Source organism: Eubalaena glacialis, chromosome 5 (genome assembly GCF_028564815.1).
Source record: "Eubalaena glacialis isolate mEubGla1 chromosome 5, mEubGla1.1.hap2.+ XY, whole genome shotgun sequence".
Lineage (NCBI taxonomy): Eukaryota > Metazoa > Chordata > Mammalia > Artiodactyla > Balaenidae > Eubalaena > Eubalaena glacialis.
The window spans coordinates 34,801,318-34,822,034 of NC_083720.1; the positions used below are offsets into that span (position 1 = coordinate 34,801,318).

General features: G+C 37.9%; 1 protein-coding gene across 4 annotated transcripts in view; it reads right to left on the reverse strand.

Annotated features, from left to right (window-relative positions):
• The window catches only part of TET2 (tet methylcytosine dioxygenase 2), a 131,726-nt gene extending 111,309 nt beyond the window's left edge, over positions 1-20,417 (reverse strand). For all 4 annotated transcript variants that reach the window (XM_061192078.1, XM_061192080.1, XM_061192079.1 and 1 more), the window contains exon 1: positions 20,270-20,417. The gene's annotated coding sequence lies outside the window, so the exon portion shown is untranslated. The remainder of the gene's footprint in view (positions 1-20,269) is intronic.
• Positions 20,418-20,717: the final 300 nt, after the last annotated feature.

Below are 20,717 nucleotides of genomic sequence, written 5' to 3' on the forward strand. Positions count from 1 at the left end.
TTCAGGGATTAAAGATAGGTAAACTTTTTATCCTTTGTATTGGTGTGCAGAAGTGAACTTCATCTTAAGAACAAAATCTACATTCTTAAGAGGTCTGAAAAGCAGAATTCTTTTTTACAACATCTATTCCCTAAAGGAATATTTAAAGTTTGGTTTATGGAATTAAGACCAAAGTAACTTTGCTCTCTGCTGTTTCACTTTACGATAAATATTGCAGAAAGTAGAAAAACAAGCTGTAAGAAACCCTGAATTCAACCTTCAGAGTTCTGAAATGTTTCTCATAAACATACAGGCATCTGAATGCAATACTATTGTTTTTTCCTTGAAAGGAAATAACAAGGTCGCTTACAAAATGCAATCAAACAAATCTTTATTTAATATCTGTGATACGCTGCAAGTAGTCTCTCTCTCTCTCACACACACACACACACACACACAAAGTTCAGTGAAATTTCAGAAAATGTTATCTTGTCCAAGGTTTTCATGTTACAGATAAGGAAACAGTAATAAACTTCCTGCCCAGCATCACAGGAAAAGCTGAAGAACTCATGTAAAGTCAATAATGCATTTTTGCAATACCAAATATGTACTAATCCTGTTTGGCCTGTCTGAGAAATGCATGCTATGAACATATGAAGAAGATGATAAGCCTTGGAAGAAGATTAGAAAACAGACTTCCAAAACAGGTTAAGACATGCATATGAAAATGAATAATGCAATCCAGAAGAAAGAAGCTAACCTACTTCTGTAGGTCATTGTAAATGGGCAAATGTAACATTGGCAGCAAGGACTAGCATCCTTTATCAAGAAACAGTTGTAGCTCAAGAGTTGTACCTTGGTGGCACCAGTATAGAATTTAAGGATTTCAGAAGATGCCTCAGTAAGTTACACTGTGAGGGATTACTGGTTTCTGTTACCTGGCTATATGGTCACATATCATTATGTCAAAAAAAGATATTAAGTCTTAAATCAACTCTTCTCTGATTTCAGAAAGTTCTCTATTTGGTAGAAAAGTAAAGAAAGAACTACTCTATCAATTTGTATCTCATTTCACTAGCATCAAGTAGAATATTAATCATTATGGGATTTTATGCTACTAAATCTTTGGAATTAGAATTCTCTAAAAGTATTGGTCTACATTCAACAAATAGCTATTGTGGGCTTACAATGTTCCAGGTACTGTGCTAGACAATGGCGGTAACCCTTTAAACAAAACAGAAATAGAACTCCCACCATGAAACTTACAAATCACACTCAAATTCTACTGGATTTTGAGCCTTTAGTAATAAAAACAATAATGAAAGAAAAATGCACTCAAAACACTATGGATTTACATAAGTTTCCCACCCCCTTTAATGAAAAAAGAAGGTATTTCAAAACCTTTGGAAAACTTGAGTTGGAGAATCATCGATCTATAACTATTTTCCACTATGAAATAAATGTCAAGGACACTTGAACTCAGAAGTAATATTCTGAAGGATATTATCTCATCATGATAGTAGAAGTTAAGAGATATTGAAAACAGTGCCATTTCTCCTAGCTAGAAGGAAGTTGGTAACCACACAACTGAGAGAAAGGAAGCAGAAAGAAGAACATAAGCATTGCTCATCTTTTAGGAGGTTTGAGCTCCAAAAATCTATTTATAAATTAGTTGTTTAAAACTTAAGGCAGCTTTTCAAATCATGTTTATATTTTAAAGTAGCCTTTTAAACACCTAATGTAACTTAAATACTATCCAATTATAATAACATCAGAAAAGAGTACAGTTGCCGATATGCATGATATTTTAGCTCCAAATGTTTCCTTGGTCCTAGAAACTCCTGGGAGATTGTCTCGGCTATGCTGTGTGGATCCAAAAGCCTAATTTCACCTATGTGTGCTAAATATATACTTTTATCTATCTTAATTTCTGACGGGGAGAAAAACACAACACTGGTAGCCTTAAAGGGAAAAGTAGTAAAAAATAAAATTATATCATGGCCCCCCCTTTTTTTTTTTCACCATTTCATTCACTCATACATTCACCAAATATTTATTCAATGCCTACCATATGCCAGCCACTGTTCTAGGTGCTGAGGCTATATGTGACCCAAACAATGCCTTTGTTCTCAGAACTCACGTCTACTGGAGTGAACAGAAAATAAATTTTTTTTTTTGGCCATGCCTCACAGTATGTGGGACCTTAGTTCCTGGACCAGGGATGGAACCTGTGCCCACTGCAGTGGAAGCTCGGAGTCCTAACCACTGGACCACCAGGGAATTCCCACAAATTGTTTTTTTTTTTAAAAAGCAGCAACAAATACTCTAGCAAGTGATGATAAACCTAATGAAAGAAAATGAGGCAAGGTAAAGTGTGGCAGTTCTGTTAAATGGTTATGGATTTTATTTCTGAAAAACTAACACTCAAAGAGAAATTAGAAGGAAGGGAACAAGCAACACACTGGATATCTAAACAAAGGCTTTTCCCGGAAGAGGAAACAGCAAGTGCAAAAACCTGGAGGAAAGAGGACGCTCATCTTGTTGTCTGGACAGAAAGAAAGCCATGGAGATTGGAGTGAGGGAAGAGAACTGTCAAGAAATGGAATCAGAAATGTAAACATTGGCCTGAGACCTTGTAGGCCACAAAAAGAACTTTGACTTTTATTACTGAGTTAAATGGCGATTCATCGATGGCTTTAAGCAGAGGAGAGGCATGATCTGACTTAATTTTTAAATGATCACTTGAATTTCCGGGTTTGGGTAGAAGACCTCGGTGAGGTGAGGAAGGGAGGGCAAAGCCAGAAGCGGGGAGACCCATTAAGATGACACTGCAATGTTCAAAGTTAGACATGATAGTGGCTTGGAGGAGTGTGGAAATGGTGAAATGATGGGAAATGGTCAGATTCTGGATATATATCAAAGTTAGAGTCAACAGACTTTGTTGAGGGATTGAATATTTTTACCTGTCTCTTCTTTCCCTAAAGTTAGGGACGTGGGGCTCTTAGGAAAAGATTATGCCCTTATGGATATTGCACTTATTTTTAAAGATTACTAAACAGTGCAAAATAGTGAAATTTGTTTCACCTCCTTTTCTTACTTACCTGTTACTGAGCAGCAAAATAGGGAAAAGATATGAAGATGAGCAAAGTATCTTCAAGGGCCCAGAAATTATTCAGTCACACCTTAGATCTGCACTGGATGAATCTCTACTGCTAGGAATAATAAGCACAATCACTCACTATGCCTGGGTATTATAATACTGAAGCATGAGGGGGATACTGAGGGCTTACTAAGCAGCCACACACACCAAGTTTTGAAAATTAGTCAGTAATGGACTCTAGCACTATTATTATTTTTAAAAGGAGTGTAAATAAAGTACCAGTAAAACTATAAATATATGTATATATTATCTATGTACATATAATATATAGTGTATACACATACATTTTTAAAAGTTGGTTGCACTGTTTCATAGAGATAGAATACAATGTAATTCTTTCTTTATTTCTCTAATTTTTCTACAAAATTTAACTCATTCCATAGAATTTGAGCCACAAAGAGACTGCCATTAAAAAGAATCAATCAGAGGGTATAAGACCTTTTGGAAATTAAAATTCAATTAACATTAAAAAAATCAAAAGTGTTGGGAAAATAAAATATACAGAGAAAACAGGTAGAAAATATGAAAAGAAGTACAATAAACAAGAAAAATAAATTGAGGAGGTCCAATGTACAATTTGTGTGAGTTCCATAAAGATAGAGAAGAAAGAAATAGAGGGGAAGAAATAATCAGAGGTATAATAGAAGAAAAGTTCCTAAAGCTGAACAAAGGGACTTTTTGCCCAGATTGTACAGGATAATTTAGTGCTGAGAAGGATGAATTTTAAAAGAGTCATTCCTAGATATATTTGGATTTAGATACTCCTGTGACCTTTTAATTTTCTGGTGGGATTTCAGAGCTGAAAAGATAAAGATCGAAATAAGCACTTAAATTTTTTAAGTTATCTAAGAAAAATGAATCACATTTATTTCAGATATCTCATAACCAACACTGGATGAAAGACAGCAATGCACCAATGTCTCCCAAGTTCTGAGGAAAAATTACTTTGAACCTGGAATCCTATCGTTATTTTATCAATTAACTCTGAGGAAAAATTCAAGGCATTTTGGACATGCAAAGACTCAGTTTTCCTCCTACACACCACTTCTGGGGAAAAAAATTGGGGGATGTACATCAGAGAAAAGAAAAGAAAAAAAAGAATCAAATACCGAGAAAGACATGGGACTAAGGCAATAGAGGACCTAACCAGGAGAATACTGAACAGAAACTAAATCAGAATAGAATAATCAGATAGCACAGAAGAATGACTTTAAGAAGAAGGTATATTTCATTCACTAAGTGGTATAATTAAGAAATTTGAAAAATCATTGTGATATATATTGTGAGATAGGAATTTTTAGCTGTTCCCATTTTACAGATGGGGAAGCTGATTCAGAGAGGCCAAAGCTGCTGTGTTGAGTAAGAACATACACAGTTTATAAGAAGGCAAGTCAGGATTCAAAACTAGATCTTCCTAACTCCAAAAACCAGATTGTTTGATGGCATCCAGCTGTTTAGAGTTGACTGATTCATTAGAAATAATGAGGCAGGGACTTCCCTGGTGGCACAGTGGTTAAGAATCCGCCTGCCAATGCAGGGGACATAGGTTCAAGCCCTGGTCCAGGAAGATCCCATATGCCACGGAGTAACTAAGCCCGTGAGCCACAACTACTGAGCCCGTGAGCCACAACTACTGAAGCCTGCGTTTCTAGAGCCCATGCTCCGTAACATGAGAAGCCACTGCAATGAGAAGCCCTCGTACCGCCACAAAGAGTAGCCCCCGCTCACCTAACTAGAGAAAGCCCGTGCACAGCAATGAAGACCCAATGCAGCCATAAATTAATTAATTAATTAATTTAAAAAAAAAAAAAAAAGAAATAATGAGGCAATGTAGATTCCAGGGAAAACAATATGGGAAAAGCAGAAAAAGCTGGAAGAGGGTGGGAGAGAAAGCTCATACAGGCAAGAACACCAAGGAGGAAGAAATTAGTCACAAAGGAACAGAGTGAAAAAAAGAATAGGGTGAGGGAAACAGAAATGGAAAGGGTCAAGACAAATGGCCATAGTAAAATATTCTATAGGGTTTAGTGATAAATTTGCAAATGGGGAGATGTTAAAGATAATTCAAAATGTATAGGGACTTCCCTGGTGGTCAAGTGGTTAACAATCCGCCTTCCAATGCAGGGGATGGCACTTCGATCCTGGTGGGGAACTAAGATCCCACATGCTGCAGGGCAACTATGCCTGCACCACAACTACTAAACCCTAGAGAGCCCACGAGCCACAACCAGAGAGCCCACGCTGCAACGAAAGATCCTACATGCCACAACTAAGACCCGACGCAGCCAAAAATAAATAAATATTAAAAAAAAGAAAGAACAGTGTAGCTAAGAACACATTTTAAAAAAATAATTCAAAATGTATAGGGAAATTATTTAATCCTATGTCCTGGTTTCTTCCTTAGTAAAATGGGGATAATAAAAGCACCAACAAACATAGAGGTGATGGGGGGATTTCCCTGGTGGTCCAGTGGGTCAGATTCCGAGCTCCCAATGCAGGGAGCCTGGGTTCAATCCCTGGTCGGGGAACTAGATCCCGCATGCATGCCGCAACTAAGAGTTCAAATGTCGCAACCAAGAAGTCTGCATGCCGCGACTTAAGATCTCGCATGCCGCAACTGGGACCCGGCGCAGCCAAAATAAATAAATAAATAAATAAATATTTAAAAAATTAGAGGTGATGTGAGAATTGAATAAGATAATCTCTAGAAATGCCTAGTATGGTGCTAGACACAATGTGAATAATTAGTCAGTACTGGCTATTATTAGAATGATAAATATCCTGTTATTCAATTTGAGGCAACTGACTTTACCTTCCCATGCCTCCATTTTTTTCTTATTTGTTAATGCAACAGAGCGTCTCTAAAGTTTTTGTTTTTTGCCAATAACAGTCTATGATTCTGTTTGAAAATGAACTACATTTTTGCAAATCTGACAAATGCTTTATTGAAATGTTGAAGCAAAGGTGGTGGAAAGCCAGGTGGCAATATCTTACAAGTAGCTGGAGATGTCTCTAGTTTACATAGGTAGATCTAAAATATAAAAACATACTCAAAAACACACATACATGCACACAGAATCTCTAACCCACAGTCCAGAAAAATCTGTTAAAAGTTCAAAGAGAGATGGATAAAAAAAAGTCCTGGATAATTTGTTACAAGTAGGAAAAAGTTTGAAACAAATCTTTTAAATGTTCATAGTTTGTAATAGAGCACTTATTCACTGAAAACTCTATATTCTCCTTATTTATAACATGTTTTCCCCTCACCCTTTTAGGCACTTTTCCATGTTTAAATATACTAGCTTGGTATTTAGTTGTATGGATACCACCACCTTACCATTATTACATATTTTCCAAAATTACCGCTCACATTTTTCCCCCCTTTATCATGATTCTACCAGATAAGAAGGGGGTTTTCCCCTGTATTGTTGTAGATATAAAGCTCTTAAACAAAGTCATTCTATACAAACATATTCAGTGATTTTGAAAAGCATTTTTTTTAAAATAAATTTATTTATTTTTGGCTGTATTGGGTCTCCGTTGCTGCACGTGGGCTTTCTCTAGTTGCGGCGAGAGGGGGCTACTCTTCGTTGCGGTGTGCGGGCTTCTCATTGCGGTGGCTTCTCTTGTTGCGGAGCACGGGCTCTAGGCACGCGGGCTTCAGTAGTTGTGGCACGCAGGCTCAGTAGTTGTGGCTCATGGGCTTAGTTGCTCCGCGGCATGTGGGATCTTCCCGGACCAGGGCTTGAACCCGTGTCCCCTGCATTGGCAGGCGGATTCTTAACCACTGCGCCACCAGGGAAGCCCGAAAAGCATTTTTATATGTGGTAGGATTGGCATATTTTCACAAATAAAACAGAAATAATGGGTGAGAAACAATTTTAAAACCAGAGAAAATGCCAGCTCTAGCTCCAATTGTCTGTTCCCACGCAGGTATGTAGTAACACTATTAGAGCTGGTTAAGTTGCCATAAAAGCTTCCAAAAGAGTCTGAGTCAGCTTGGTTACCAAAGAGAGTAACACTCTTAAGAGCTTTGTCACCTCCAGTCCTTGGGTACTAAAGCACTTACTCACTTGTCCGAGTTAAAAGCTACTATTTTAAGTTCAAAGTAGAAAGCTCCCTTTGGGTGGTAATGATAGTTTAAAATAAACAGTTTGGGGGTTGGAGGGAAAGCCTGCTTTAAGCATCTACTCTATTTCCCCTCCAGGCAAGTTTTACTACAATCAGGGCTTTCTTATTCTCTATCAGTATTCATGACCTAGGTCATCAAACAGTTTGTAAGATACAGACCACCCCTTCCCCCACTGTTACATCACTGGTGTTCAGAATTCTGGAACTGTGTGTGTAAACATTAAAGCCATGTGCGCTTGACCACATGGGAAGGCATCAGGATGACCTAGGACTCCTACGCAAGAGGGAACACCCTGGCGCCAATCTTAACATCACCAAGCCAGCTGTTTGTTTTTATGTGTGAGCGCCTATGCGACTCCTCAACAGTCTTTTAAAGGGACCATATAAAAACAGTTTACATAAAAGACCCTGGGGATTTTGTGCACCCTCATGATATTCGGAAAAATGCATGGCATCAGTATTTTTAAATTTTATATTCATAGACAGAGAGTTTTATTATGGTTTGTTTAATTAACCATTTCCAGCAATGAGGACTTAACTCATATATCAAAAGTCCAAAACTTTTTGAGTGAGGGCACACACACATGCTCTCAATAGTAGCTGGAAAGAGAAAACAACCTAAAATTCCCACATTGCATCTTGATACATATCTTTCACATTCAGTCTACCATTTGGGTATTTTACAATACAGAGACAATTGTCAGTCAGTCTCATCTTTATGAAGGAAGCCCATCTTTTGAACAAATCAATATTTATTGAATGCTTGCCACTTCAGGTGAAACAAAAATACAGTCAAATAAAGTTATATTTAATCCCTTTCCTAGCAAAAATGCATTAACTTACAGCCTTTATCAAATTCTGAGCACTTTCAGCTTATAACCATATATAATTTACTGTCCAATAAAGGCATAAGAAGAGGGGAGAATATTAATGTTCTAATACAGGGTAAGATCACCCTTGTGAAAGCTCAAGAGTGTTCAGACATGGTACTGCTCTTAGTAAGAAAGTATGTTCATAAGTAATTTCACACAAACTTTCACTGTTTGGGCCAAGGGTAATTAAGATAAATACACCATCTTCAGGCCAAAACAATGAAAAGCATGCAAATAAAACAATTTTTAATGCCCATAATCTAAATTCACTGTATCTTAATTCAACATATTAGAAAAGTATAATAACTTATAACGTATTTAGTGGTTATAAGTTATATCTTTTCAGATCCAGAAGGAACCTGTACTCAGTAAGAAAAGATGAAAAATGTCTATCCTCAGATTTCATTGTGTTGGTTAAATGAGTCACTCTTTTGCTAAAATTTCTTCTAAAAGTGAGCAGATACAGATGTTAAACATCTGAAACTTAAATTTCTAAATCTCATATGTAAATAATAGATTTGGAGAGATAACCTCTAAATTATTCCAGATCTAAACTTCTCTTGTACCAAACATTACTTGGTACTTCATTTATCTCTTGGAGAAAAAAAAAAAATTCTTTATTTTTAAAAGTTAAGTAAATTCCTTCCATTTACAGTACCACATTTCAAAGATTCTGATCTTTCCTCTTTTTAGAAAGATAGTGTAATTAGAAAAAAATATATTCTATGAAAGAAGAGTTCAAAGAGCCCAACTTTTAAAGTAACTACAAGTTCATTTTTTGATTTAATTTCAATTCTTCATTAGGCTAGAAGGTTTCTATTTTTGGATAATCAATGATGACATCCATCTAAAATGATCCTAAGATGCAATACAAAAAGAACTCAAAATTTACTCATATTTTAAATATTCCAACCAGTCAATTTGCAATTTACAATGAAATAAAGCATCAGGAAATATATACCAGACACACAGGAGTAGACATAAATTCTTGGTGCTTTAATTTATTAACTTGAGACTTTTTAAAAAATTGATAAATATATATATGAAAAATTCTTAAAATCAATATGGAAAAGGAAGAACAGTTCCCTAAGTATAGAAATCTAATTTTTTTTTTAAACACCATGTCTTGATATGTAATTTAAAATGGAGAAGGGCTGAGGGAGGTGTGGGGGTGAGGAGGTGAAAAGGGAGCTGAGGAGGGATGGGGATGGTAATGTGGGACTGGATATGGAGGATGATCGAACTATCGTTTTCTTGAGTCTTCTGTGGCCAGAGTGTCTAGTTGGGCAAGTCAGTTTATGAATTCTCTGGCATCTGAAGGTGCTTACACATGAGAAAATAAACTTAAAAAAAAAAAAAAAAGCATTTGTGAGACTGGGTGGCAGGCATGTGCACTTCAGTCACAAGTGGCACTGTAAACTACAACCAAAACCAAGGCACAATTTGCCCACATTTTGCAAATATCACAAAAAAAGGTTGTCATAACTGGTTCTGTTTGGTGCAGGAGGGAAAAAAAAAAGAGTAATTCTATATTAAGGCACAGCCTTTGAGGCTTTGGTAGGAAAACTGCATATTGGGTGGATCATGACCTAGACACCTTGATCTTTGATTCATGACCCCATCAGAGCCAGACAAGGGCTCTCTGACTATGAATTAAACTGTTTGATTCCTCTGCGCCCAGGGACACACAAAGCCTGTACTCTCAGCTGTTACATAAGAGGCTCTGGAATCCCTGGATGGTGTTTGTAAATAGCGCTGCCATGCGCATGGAACCCACGTGTCAAATGTTGACGTGACTGTGTGAAGTGTCAACAAGCTCCGAAGAGAAACCTCCTATTTCTTTTGGCCTAAAAAGAGAGCATGTGGGTGTCAAGGAATTATTTCCAGGGGAGATTTTTTTCTCTCCCCCCATCTCCCGCCAAAAAAAAAAAAAGTGGGAAGAAGAACGGGAGGAAATGACCAATCTCCATCACTTTTCTTCTTATGTAACTCCTGACCTGAGGACATGATCAAAATTAACTGCCTGTCTAATTAAATTTAGGGTAAATTTTGTAATCTCAACAATGCATTCTGAATGCACTTTCTACCTCCTCTCATCCGACTTCTTGTTTTTCTTATTTTGAGAGATAGTATTACAACCACTAGAAGGACACTAAGCAGGCAAATAGTTTGCAAAGTAACAAATCTCCATCCAAATAAAATTACAATATGACCCGTTCAGAGGAAAGTATCCAATAGCTTTGTTTGGGTGAACAGAAACACAATTTAGTATTCTACCATCTTATTTTAAATTTCACCCTCATGGACCCTAATTGTATCTTTTATCATGGGTTTGTGAACAGAAAACAAACTCCATTCCTTAAGGAGGCTAAATTCTTACCAATATTAGAGAAAACTGACAATGTCAACAACTAAGTTTTTTATCCCTAAATATGAAAAGTTGCCCATAATCTTCAGGATTACTTAAAGCACAACAAATTATAACAATGTAAAAAAACTGATGCAAACTGTCAGTAGAAAATTAAACTGTGTTTTAAAAAATACACTGTCTTCAAAAAAAAATCTCAAGCATTTTTTTAGTCATTTTAAAATGCCATGTTCTATATCTTTTATATACGTGATACAAAATGTTTTTAAATTACATATTAAATATGAGTTGCTGTCTATAAAATGTCCTACTTGAAAAGTATCACATTTAAGAGTAAACAGGTTAAGTTTCAAAACATTGAAAATTTAGTTCCCAAAGTTAATCAAATGTCCTTTCTAATTTTGATTTCCAGTAGACACACATAATTCATAGTCATTTAAAAAGGTAAGTTATTAGCAAAATGTCTACTAGCTTCATTTTCTGCCAATGTTTTTCTCCAAACATTGGAGAATGTGGTAGACAATTCCAAAATTAAAAACCATTTAGGTGATTGGATTGGAATAAAGATAGATGAAATCTAGAATGAAAAGTTTAAAATATGTGCTTTCTTGCTGAAATGTACCTGCTTCTCTTTTTACAAAAACAAATAATGTATGTGTTGAGTATTTTTAGATTGGAAGATTTGTTCTTCCCTCATTTTTAAAATATTTTTCCAGTTTTATTGAGAAATAATTGACATACATCACTGTATGTTCTTCCTTCATGTTTGAAAAGTACCCATTTATGGTATTTTTTCCTCTTATCAATTATGTTTGATACATGAAAATATGAATATAAAGTGAATTAATGTTTTAATAACTGAATTCACTTTTTGAGATGCTCACTCCAATTTTATGAACTATCAGACACTTTATTTGCACAAATGATTTCTTGTTCTGTTATGATGTATGCAGTAAGACAAACAAAAAGCTAATAATCATCCAAACTAATTAGTGGGTGTCCAAAAGTAATCCTTTTAATGTAAAAATCATGAAAGGTTATAAAGAGCTGACAGAACTTTATAGCCAATGGCAAATGTGAAAATTCTATAACTTCAAACAAAAATGGAAAAAGTACTGAAAGAACAAACAGATTAAAAAATAAATTAATAGGAACAAGACAGTAGGTTACAGACGGAATCTGGGTATAGTATCATTGTATTATTTTTAGATTCTGGTGCTTTACTTTAGAATCAGCACAACTAATAATTAAGGTATTTTTTAATGGGTGTCCTTGTTTCTCAATGCAGGCAGGAAAGAAAAACAGGAGAAATAACTCAGAGATAGACCATGTTATATCCTCTGGGCTTCACTATCATTATTTAAGCCTTTCTTCCTTTTACACTGCAAGACAAAAAAAAATCAATTTGAGGAGAAATATATAATAAAAACCCACCTTGAGAGTTGGGTGAATAGTTTCCATTAAAGTATAATCTGAACATAGAAACCAGATTTAATACTCTATCAAGAAAAAGACATGACTTGGTAAGGCAGGTTTTAGTAATGGCTAATAAAGCATGACAATAGTAATTAAAATTATCATTACTTTGTGACATTCACAAATTGTGACAAATCTCAAAATAGCAAAAGTAGCAAATGAAAAACATCAATACTATGTATGGCATAAGTTCATGGGAGACCTACTGTCTATGCCTGACATGGGCAAGTCTGCTCTCTCTGAAGAGAGAAGTCCATCAGCAAAAATCCAGAGCCCACTGTTTTTCTTTTGAATACAGTGTATCTTTCAATAATAATTATTTATTAAAAGGTAAGCTAAAAATATTTTTTAAAAAATCAAAATATCCCTAATTTGAAAAGGTTTACAATTTTTGGAACCACATTAAATAAAGCAAAGATGGAGTACTATACTCAAATTCAGTGAGCAACTTTTTGAATATTATAGAGATACTAATATGAAAATCTATTATCAGCTGAGGTGGTTCAAAAAGTGTTGCAAGAAACAAGAGATGGTAAAAGCAAATAAACTACTCATTTCTCCCATAAGGAAGACCAGAGCTATATTCTACCTTATTGCTTTCCATAATAATCATTACATCAACTTCCTGATGGGTCAAAGGTTCTAACATGAGCGTCTAACTTGGGCCTGTCACAAATACACAACAAACATACAAGTAAATGCTATAATCATACTCTTAAAAGGTATATCTGGGTCATTTCTACAGCTATTCCTTAAAAAAGTAATGATTACAGCAATTACAAAAAGCCAAGACATGTCCTCATTGAGTACAATAACATGTGTACATTATTAAAGCTGAATGCTTCAAGATCATTGGCTTTCCCCCACACTGTTATCAGTCATGGCACCAAGCTATGGGATCCAATTGGCAGCATTCTAATCAGAATAAAAGGGAAAGGAATATTGCTTAACAAGAAGAATGTTTGGTATCTAGAATTACATAAAGTTAGAAACTCAAATAACGCCAACCCTAAGTAATTCACTGTGTGTGTTCAAAATTATGTCCTAATTTCATAGGGTCTAAACCTAAAAATCTGTGCTCATTTTACCATTAACAGTCTGTAAAATTCTGTTGGTGTTAGTAAAGACTGTGGCTATTTACCATTAACAGTCTGTAAAATTTTTTTGGTGTTTGTAAAGACTGTGGCTATATGTGGCGAAACATGGAGAGCCATCAACATTCTGATACTAACTCTTTCCCACTTTGTCTTGGCATCACAAAGACGGCTGCAGACCAGTTTCTTTTCTTAACCCTATTTTACGTGTATATTGTTAATAATGCTGCTATGAATATTCAGGTACAAGTTTTTGTGTAGACAGGTGCATGCATTTTAAGTCTCCTTTTATGACTTTCCCTACATAGCCCACATTATAGCTACATTTTCATCATTAGTGGTAATGAGGCGGTATAGCATAATGGTCAAAAGACTGGCTCTAGAGACTTACTGGCTAAATTCATATCCTAGCTAAGCCACGTACTGGCTGTAGGAACTTGGGCAAGTTACTTAATCTCACTGTGTATTAGTTTCTTCTCCAGAGATAGGGATAACACCACCACCTACCTCTCAAGTTGTGATGAGAATTAAATGATATAACTTGCAGTGTCATAAAACATTAAAACACAAAATATTTTTAATGCAAAAGTATTTTAAGCAAAAAAAACACCTTTTGAGTAAACAAAAACCTATATTCTGATGCACATTTTGATAAGACATGGTAGTACAATCACATGATTGATGAAATAGAACTGTGTTAAACTTTTTTGTTTTGGGGGAAAAAAAGGTTTAAAATTATCTGATCATGTGATAAAATGGTATAGAACTAAATATATACATACACAAGTATACAAGTCAAATGGGAAATCTGAGTAAGATTGGTAGACTGTATCAATGTCAGTCTCCTGACTGTGATATTATACTATAGTCTTGCAAAATGTTACCACTGGGGAAAATTGGGCAGAATGTTCATGTCCAATTATTATTATTTCATACAACTGCATATGAATCTACAATTAGCTCAATAAAAATTTCAATTAAAAATATGTGATCCCTTGGACTTCCCTGGTGGCGCAGTGGTTAAGAATCTGCCTGCCAACGCAGGGGACATGGGTTGGAGCCCTGGTCTGGGAAGATCCCACATGCCGTGAAGCAACTAAGCCCATGAGCCACAACTACTGAGCCTGCGCTCTAGAGCCCGTGAGCCACAACTACTGAAGCCCGCGCGCCTAGAGCCCGTGCTCCGCAACAAGAGAAGCCACCGCAATGGAAGCCGGCGCACCGCAACGAAGAGTAGCCACGGCTCCCCGCAACTAGAGAAAGCCCGGGCGCAGCAACGAAAACCCAACACAGCCAAAAATAAATAAATAAATAAATGAATAAACTAATTAATTAATTAGTTAATTTTAAAAAAAATAAAAATATGTGATCCCCGTATAAATTTACTAAACATCAATCAACTGTATGCTTGTAATGACTGGCTTTTATAGGACAACTGCCATAACCTGTAGAAGTTACATTTAAGGAAAAAGCACCATCGTTACTACCATCATCAGCAACACCAAGGCCTTTTACATTATTTTTCTTATGCATTTAGAATAGATTACACATTTTCTAATTAAATGACATTTTTTTGCTACTTCTACATCATTTATTAAACCTTTTTTCCCCCTCAGCTTTTATTGAGAGTAACTGACATATGACATCATGTAAATTTAAAGTATACAATGCAATGATTTGTAATAGGTATATACTGGGAAATGATTACCATAATAAGGTTACTTAACACATCCATGACCTCATATCGTTATGATATTTTGTGTGTGTGATGAAAACTTTTAAGATATACTCTCTTAGCAACTTTCAGGTATACAATACAGTAATGCTAACTACAGTCACCATACTATGTGTTACAACCCAGAACTTATTCATTTTATAACTGGAAATTGGTACCCTTTGACCACCTTCACCCCCTACCCCCAAGCCCCAACTCATTAAATCTTGATTTAGTAGTATACCACTAGATTCTATTATGGAATAAAAAGACATAGAAATCAGTCCTCCCTTCCAACAGACATAAATCTAACTTAAAAAAAACATTTACAGTATTTTTAGTGAAGTAACCAGTTAATTTTATGTCCCAAATTGTCCTTCAAAAATGCTTCATTCCAATTCATTCATCTTTTTATGTAATCCTCAGATTATTTGGAGCTTGATTTCAAGTCAGTTTGAGGAACAACCCTTAGTGAGTATAAGATATCGATCTCAAAATTCTTAAAAATGCAGGTAGGTTGACATTATCACTGAATTTAATTTTATACAAAATATTAAAAATCCACCTACCATCAATTTATACTTCTTGAAGCCTGGCACATTTAACTGCATTTCATGACAAGTGGAGAAAGCATAAATCGAAGCTGACAGAATTTACTATTTTGGAATGGGCAACCAAAATCCATTTTATTGAGAAAAGATTTCATATCTATCTTAGGTATTTTCTGCAATGTACAACCTAGAATAAGAATAATGCTGGAAATAAGCAGATACATACAATCCTTTTTGGCTTGCAGTCACAATGATTCAAGGTGTCTTGCTTTGCACTCTTCCCTCCAGGAACTCTTCTCTCCCACTACACACCAAACCAACAGATGAACTATATATAACCTCCTTAAATAATGGCACAGCATTTACAAAGTTTTGGCAGTGAGTCAAAATAGAAGTTGGAGATCTAGACCAAGTAAATACTGTATATTTGGCAAAATCATTTGTGGTTGTGTTCTTCAGCACAGTTTCCAAGATAACCACCAACTCTACTTGGCAACCTGACTCTCCCACAGTTAAGTCTCCAACTGTAAAGCTGGCTGGAGAGATATTTTCCTGCTACTGGCTTTGGTGCCATTACTACTCTTAAGAACTACTGTGCAATGATGGCACAAGAGTTGAGAAAATGTTATTCTGATGAACCAAAACTGACAGCTAGCGGGTCCAAAGTTTTAACCTGTCCCCATGACAGGAAACAATTAGAGTAAAACAGTCTACATGGTTGTTTACAAAACAAAGAAGACTCCCTCTAGTAACTGAAGATTGCTAAGACTATTAAAGTCTATTAAGCAATGATAACACCAACAACAAAGACAACAATTAAACTTGTAGAGGCAATTAGGGCATTAAAAAAAAGCAGATTTAACATTTTCTAAGTATTAAACATTCTAAAATGTCAAACGTCCATAGCTTTTGAGAACATTTTACTTCAAACTAATTTCTTAAGAATTCATATGAATTTACTAACTTGGATTTGGTGCAGTATGAAAAATAGAGTTTCCGCCAGGTGTGTCTGTGAATCATAAGAAGAACTTCTTAATGAGATAAACAAATAAGGAAAGATTGGGCTGGCCAAAAAGTTCATTCAGGTTTTTCAGTAACATCTTACAAAAACCCAAACGAACTTTTTGGCCAACCCAATACATTTCAGTAGTGACATTTGGCTTACAACACTGTGTATGGGTGCAGCCTTGGAGAAATTGATAGAGAAATTCTAACTGCAACAAGCGAAACCAAAACATTAACTCCACTCTGTTACCTAATACAAGTCTAATGCCCAAACAGAACTTTGGAAGTCTGTGGTAACAACTCCCAGGCAGGTGCATTTCACTTGTTCTGGAAGTGATGTTGACCTGCCAATGTCTAGGTCCACGCGCCATTGAATCAGAATCCTATCAATCCCTCTGGCTCCTGGCATGGACCAACACAATAGCAGATCTAATTAGAGCCATAAGAAGAGTTTGGTAAATGTGTGAATTTAAACAAGGCAAGAGACTTCCCTCATTCCAAGTTAATTTCTCATTAACCATTAGTTCAATTTAAAAAATAAGCTGGGGACTTCCCTGGTGGCGCAGTGGTTAAGAATCCGTCTGCCAGCACAGGGGACACGGGTTCGAGCCCTGGTTTGGGAAGATCCCACAAGCCGTGGAGCAACTAAGCTCGTGCGCCGCAACTACTGAGCCTGTGCTCTAGAGCCCACGAACCACAACTACTGAGCCTGCATGCCACAGCTACTGAAGCCCGCGCGCCTAGAGCCCGTGCTCCGCAACAAGAGAAGTCATCGCAAGAAGCCTGCGCACTGCAACAAAGAGTAGCCCCCGCTCACCGCAACTAGAGAAAAGCCCGCGTGCAGCAACAAAGACCCAACGCAGCCAAAAATAAATAAATAAATGAATAAATTTATAAAAAATAAGCAGGGCTTCCCTGGTGGCACAGTGGTTAAGAATCCACCTGCCAATGCAGGGGACAGGGGTTCGATCCCTGGTCCAGGAAGATCCCATATGCCGCGGAGCAACTAAGCCCCTGCGCCACAACTACTGAGCCTGCGCTCTAGAGCCCGCGAGCCACAACTACTGAAGCCCGTGTGCCACAACTACTGAAGCCTGTGCGCCTAGAGCCTGTGCTCTGCAACAAGAGAAACCACTGCACTGAGATGCGTGCGCACCACAAGGAAGAGTAGCCCCCACTCGCCGCAACTAGAGAAAGCCCGCGCGCAGCAACCAAGACCTATCGCAGACATACATACATACATACATACATAAAGAAATAAATGAATGAATGAATGAAATTTTTGGAGAATCCAGGTAGTACTGACTCTCACAAATATGGTAAATGAAAAGCTGAGGTTATGTCTTTCATTGTAAAGTATCCCATGCTAATTAAAATAATTTTTCTAGTAAAGGAGAAAGTAGTATTTTCTTGTTTTGGTGAATAATATGCACATCTCCTCCTTATAATCATTGAAGCCCCTCATACAATATTAATTAGCAGCTATTTTCAGAAAAGAGTCTAAATTGGATGCTGGGAAAGAACAAGCTTTCATGGTCACAATCAAAATTATTAATCAATGTAGATATCCTTATTTATCAATGTGATATATCTATTATTAGTTGAATAGCCTTAAGACAGTATATACAACATCTGAAAAGTCCCCCAAAAGTAGTTATATACCACTGTTAGCAAAAGAAATGACTTATTTTAAATTCTGAATTGCTGGAATAATTAACCACAGTTTTCTTAACAAATAGTAAGCATTTATGCTAAATTCCTAAGTGTTTTCTTTAGGACAAATAAGAACTAACCAAATGAGCTGTTTGTATTCCACAGAGATGAGTAATATGTCTCCCTTGTAATCATGCCTCCAATATCAATGATTAAAGTAAACTTAATTGCTTTTCCAGAGATCAAAATACAAGGAGTTACAAAGTGAACTACTGAGGACAAATAGTTTTGGAAATCCGATTTACGGAGTAATGTCCATTACTGTGCTTTTCCCTCTGTCCATCTTTTAATCATGTCCATGCCTTCTAAACTTGTTTGACTTTCCAATCTTTCACTAACACTTTTCTGCTTGACAGCATTTAAAATATCAGTATTTATTGTGTTGAAATTTATATTCTACTTCAAACCTATTATTACAAAACACACATGCAAACATGGAAAAGAATATAACTCCCCTCCAGTGTTTCAACTTTTCATTAAAATGCAAATATAATGATTTTCATTAGCCAGGCAACAATACCCACAGTCTTAAATCAAACCCAACCCAACCCAACCCAATTACCTTTTCTATGTACATTCCAACTGTCCCTAAGATATACTCTTTCTCTTATGTTGGATCATATGTTGATGAATATTTTTAGATTTGTATTTGCCATTATTTTCCCTGATTGGAGAGGGAAAAGCACAATGTGTGACTCGAGATTTTAAATTTTGGATATATCCTACTCCCTAGACAGACAAATATAAAAATACTTCACTAAATTTTTAACAACTGGAAAATGATCCTTCTGCAATTCCTAAACACTACAAGAAGAAGGAAGAAAACTCACTCAATGCAATTAAAAGTATGTCATGAGGGTAATAGCCAGTAAATTTCACTTATATTTCACATTCGACCTTCTCAGCAGTCTATCCAGCCCACACTTTATTTGCCATAGGTAGAAAACTCTCCATAGAAACTTAGCTTAATATCGCTAGACGAGCAGTCCCAATGAAAGAGATTCGGCAAGATTCATGTGTGTAAGAAGGAGGAGGAGGAGAAAGAGGAGAAAAAGAAGAGGAAGAAGGGGAAGAAAAGGGAAGAGGAAGAAGAAGAAGGAGTAGAAGAGGAAAGAGGATGAGGAGGAAAGAGACACAGAGAAATGCAGATAGATAGAAGACCAAAGAAAAGAGAGCAGCCAAGAGGGAAAGAGAAATTTGGATGGGACTGTTAGAAATCTGCTCTCTACGTCTCTGTTTCTTTACTGGGATTGGGTTTCATTTCTTTCGGCGCCCCTGACCTTGCAGTCTTCCAACTCTCCACACTCACCCCCACCGCTCCTGCCCGCCCGCCCCCTCCCCCGGCCTGCGCCTGCCTTTGTGTCTGCCTGTCACTTACCGGGGAACCCGACGAAGCTGATTCGGGAGAAGCACAAAGCCAGGACACAGATTTGCCCACAAATTCTCTCACACACATTCCCCAGGCTGGAAGGTACAGCCCATCGCAGAGCTGATGTACCTCGAGAAAAGTGGGTTCGGGTCTTATTGGGGGAACCAGAGAAACTATTCTTTCCTCTCTCGCTCGGCACCGCTAACAAAACGCGCGGACTTCAGGAAAAAACAAAACCCCACTGAGTGGACTCCTGTTCCACTCGCCTGACACTCGCTGAGCGCAGCCCCCGAAACGGGGGGACACGGGGCAGAAGGGGGCGGACGCAAACGCACACCCAGACCCAGAGCCCCAGCGGAGAAAAGGGTCGAAGACCACTCCGTCTGTGTTCTCCCCAGGGCGGGCGAGGATAAACCCGAGGCTCGTCTGCCTTCCACGAAGGGAGGGGGTGGGGAAGCTTCAAGGGGAAGGTCGTGCCCCCCACAGCTGAACTATTTTAGAAAGGAAAGCAGAGAAAAATCACTTTCCGGAGGATAAAAGGCCGGGAAAGCAGCCGGCCGGACTCCCAAAGGTAAGTTTTCTGGGCGAGGAGGACACGAGCACTAGCAGGGGAGAGAGGAGGACACAGAACTACAGGTTTAAAGGGGGGTGGGGGGGAATTAAAACTATATTTGTCAGCCATGTTGAAGAGGCTCCAGTAATTTGTGAAGCTTCCCTCTTCCCTCTTGGTATTTGTGGGTGACACTGCAGGCTTTGCTCCCCAGTCCCCATAAGCCCGAGAGAAAGCGCAGGGGAGAGGAAAGGGAGAGTTTCGCGGCACAAGAGAAGCGCTCTGACCTCGTTCTCGTCTCTCAGCCTTGCAGCAATCCAGCAGTGGCAGTCGGGTCTCCTTTCTAACAAATCCTAAAGGGCAGCCATCTTGCTTCCTTCTGCTTCTCTACGAAAGCAGCCTAGCCTCCGCATCAATATTCATAAGGCAGTTTGACGTCTGTTCTCATCACTCGGCGGGGCCGGCGTCTCGGGGCGGCCGCGGCGAGGGGGCGGACGTGACTCGCATGCGAGCCGGGCCTGGGCGCGCGGCGCTCGCGAGGAGGCGGCGGGGCCGCCCGAGCTCTCGCCGCAGCCGCCGCTCTCCTCCTCCTCCGCCTTCTCCGCCCCGCTTCCTCCTCCTCCTCCTCCTCCTCCTGGCCGCCTCCTCCCCCTCCACCCGGCCGCCGCCTCCTCCGTCCCGGTCTCCGCCGCCGCCCCGGGGCCCTCGGCCCCGGCTCCCCCGGAATTGGCTCCC